Source organism: Carlito syrichta, unplaced genomic scaffold, assembly GCF_000164805.1.
Source record: "Carlito syrichta isolate Samal-C Ts95f unplaced genomic scaffold, Tarsius_syrichta-2.0.1 Scaffold304486, whole genome shotgun sequence".
Classification (NCBI taxonomy): Eukaryota; Metazoa; Chordata; class Mammalia; order Primates; family Tarsiidae; genus Carlito; species Carlito syrichta.
Window position 1 is genome coordinate 185,629 of NW_007248582.1, and position 3,603 is coordinate 189,231.

Genomic DNA, 3,603 nt, shown 5'->3' on the forward strand with positions numbered 1-3,603 from the left:
AGCCAAAGAGTGAGAAGCAAAGTTAGATTGGGCGCACTGTAACTACGGAACATCACGTTTTTTCCTATATTAAAAAAATGAAAGAAAAAGAAAAAGTTGAGGTCTAAAACACTATTCAGTAAAAGCTCTCAAAATGGCTGTGAAATATGTAAAACACATTCCAGCGGAATTGGTTAAATGTACAAAACAAACCAACCAACTAAAGAGAACTAGAAGAATATATAGATAAATATTTATCTGATTATAAGAGTAGGATGGTCTTTCTTAGCATGGAAAGGAAAAAGAAACCTATAAAGATTAAGAGATTTTTACCACATGAATATTTAATTTTTGGGGGCTCCACCAAAAAACCACAATAAACAAAATCATGCCTAAAACAAATGGAAAAATGTATTTGCAACACATATGCTAGTCAAGTGGTTTACATCTTTAGCTTTATAACAGGTTTTGTTGGGATATGATTTACATACCATACCATCCACCCATTTAAAGTATACAATGAATGGTTTTTAGGTATTCACGGAATTGTGCAACCATCACCACAATTAATTTCACAATATTTTTATCACCACCGAAAGGAAACTTTGTATCCATTAAAAGTCATTCTCCATTTCCCCCCAATCCCCCAGCCCTTGGAAATTTTCACTTTCTGTCTGTATATATTTGCCTTTTGAAGATATTTCATATAAGTGGAATCATAGGAAAAAGTGCTCCTTTTTGTGACTGGCTTCTTTCCCACTGGTGGGAGGAGTGTACAACTCTTCTGTAAGGTAATTTGGGCATATTCGCAGTTTTCAAGTTATTTACAGTGTTGATCCCATGATTCTGATTTCAGGAATTTCTCCTAAGGAAATAATCAGAAATGTGCATGATGATTTATGTATAAGGTGGTTCATAAAACATTATTTGTAGTAGAGAAAAATGGAAAGAATTCAGATGCTTGACAAGAGCAAGCAGATAAATCCATATCCATACAATGGAAGGCTACCATAGAGAATTAATTACTGGAGGTATGCAAAGTCACAGGAACATGGTCATGGCATATTAAGTGAAATAGCATGTGTAATTTGATTCCAATTTTGTTGAGAAGTTATCTATCTGTATCTATCTACCATCCACCTATCCATTCATCCACTCTCAGTAGTTCAGTGATGGTTTTATCACCAACCAAAAGCCATGAATTCATTGGAAGAACTATTGAGTGTGATATTCTATTCCACAGAGCCTTTAGAGCCAGGACAACTTACGTGGTGTCAGCGCCAGATTCCTGCATGTGTAAGGAAGGCAGGGTCTCACAGGTGCTAGTAGTTGGGAGTGAGTGTTCGCCCAGTCTGAGAGAGGGAGAGGTTTTTTGGGAAACAGGGTTTTCTGTGCTCTGTTGCTAGCCGAGTACACACGTTGGGCCTTAAAAACAAACCGCAACCAAAACAACAACAAAACTCCCACTAGAAACCACTGAGAGAATGGCACGGTTAACATTGAGGGTTGAGGTTGAGAGGTCATCCTGAAGAGGAATGCTGGAAGTACAGTGATTTGCGCCACTAAGGAGCTTAAATGAGGGAGCACTCGGGTAGAGCACAAGGAAGCCTGATGTTAGGGAATAGGGGTGGGGACAGGACTCAGGGGAGTTGTCCAGTGGGGAGCACTTCAGTTGTATTTCATGTGCTGCTTCTGAATCCACCATCTGCCCCAGTGTGAGACCTCCTTCCCAGTCCACTCTTTTTTTCCCTGGATTCCCATGAACATAAAGTCTATGAACTCCAAAGTCTTCATTTCTGGAGGTGGTATGAATGATCCGTTTCCTGCAAGCAAGAGCCTTTCTAAACGTTGCAGGGACTGGCCGGGCTCGGTGGCTCAGCCTGTAATCCCAGCACTTTGGGAGGCTGAGATGAGAGGATTGCCTGAGCCCACAGGTTTGAGACTAGCCCAGGCCACTTGGGAAGACCTGATCTCTACAATAAATGAAAAATTAGCCGGGCGTGGTAGTGCATGCCTGTAGTTCCGGCTCCTTGGAAGGCTGAGGCCAAAGAATCGCCTAAGCTCAGCAAGTCAACGCTGGGGTGTCTGTGAGCTGCACTCCAGCCTGGGCAACAGAGTGAGACTCCAACTCAGGAAAAAAAAAAGTTGCAGTGAGTGACGCAGAGGAGGATGAAATCAATTCTGTTTACGAAGAACTCTGTGCAGTCTGGCTGGAGCACAGAGAAGAAGAGGAAAGTGATGGGAGATGAAGTTGGCGAGGCAGGTGGGGCCAGGCTTTGGAGGGCCTTGGATGCTGAGGACTGAGTTTTAGCTGTGGTTGGGTCAGTTTTGAGCTCCAGTGTGGGATCTGCCAGCCACTCGTATGATCTTGTACCATTTACCTTCTTTGACTTTAGTTCACTTGTAAAATCAGAATATTGGTTTAGATAACTGTTAAAATTATCCCTCCCCACCCCAAAGTGTTAATCTGCTGTCTACCTAATATCAAGGAGGCAGCTATTTTCCTTGTTATGTCATCCTGAGGTTACGGGTGTCGGGAGTGTGAGCCGCCACTGAGTGAATTAGGACAGTCGTGGAGCATAGTTACCTGCTAGATGATCTTCTCCCAAACTTGTCCAGGCTCCTGGAGAATGTGCTCTCAGTTCTAAATCATGATGACCTGAGGAGCCAGGAGAGCCTAGCCCGTTTCATCCGAGATGGAGTTTCAAAACAAGACTTCATCCTTGGATTGTACATTTCATGAGGGCAGGGGTTCTGTCTTCGTGTGTATCACCATGTCCCTAGAACTTGACCATTGTGTGGCTCCCAGTAAGTATTTGTTAAATAAATGAAGGAACAAACACACAGATGAGATAATACGTGTGAAAACACGGAGAATTGTAAAACTCAGCACACATGATGGCTATTCGCCCCGATATGGCGGGTCATCTGCAAATTGTTATTTTTGTCATATTTATTTCTTTGTTTATAGATTTAGGATTTGGGGGTACAAGTACAGTTTTGTTACACAGATATATTGGGTAGTGGTGACATTTGGGCTTCTAGTCTAACCATCGCTCGAATGGTGCATGTTGTTCCCACCAGGTAATTTGTCATCCCTCCCTCCCACCTTTTCGAGTCGTCAATGTCTACTAAGTCCCTGTGTACATATTAGTAGCTCCCACTTGTAAGTGAGAGCATGTGGTTTTTGAATTTCTGTTTCTGAGCTGTCTCACTTAAGATAATGATTTTTGCCATATTTAGGCAAGATAATAGTTTACCCAGAAGAGAGACCGATGGTTGTAAAACACGTATGAATTAGGATTTCAAGATGGTTTCAGAAAACCCAAACATTAATCTTCCTGTCTCCCAAATCTTACTGAGATGACTAAAGAAATATAAAATTCAAGAAGTTTGGGATTACTTGAAAATCCCACATGCTGTGTATCACTGGGCTTGAACTGAGTTCATCTAAGAGTTCTAAAGAAGGTAGAAACAAGGGTTAGGGGAAATGGAAGCCACAGGAGGTCCAGAGAAGCCTGATTTGTGAAACTTTGCTGTGGACTTCAGAGTCGGGGAAGACTATCAATGTTCCAAAGTTTCTTGCTGAATTTTAGAAGCACTTCATCTAAGCCCATTTTCTGA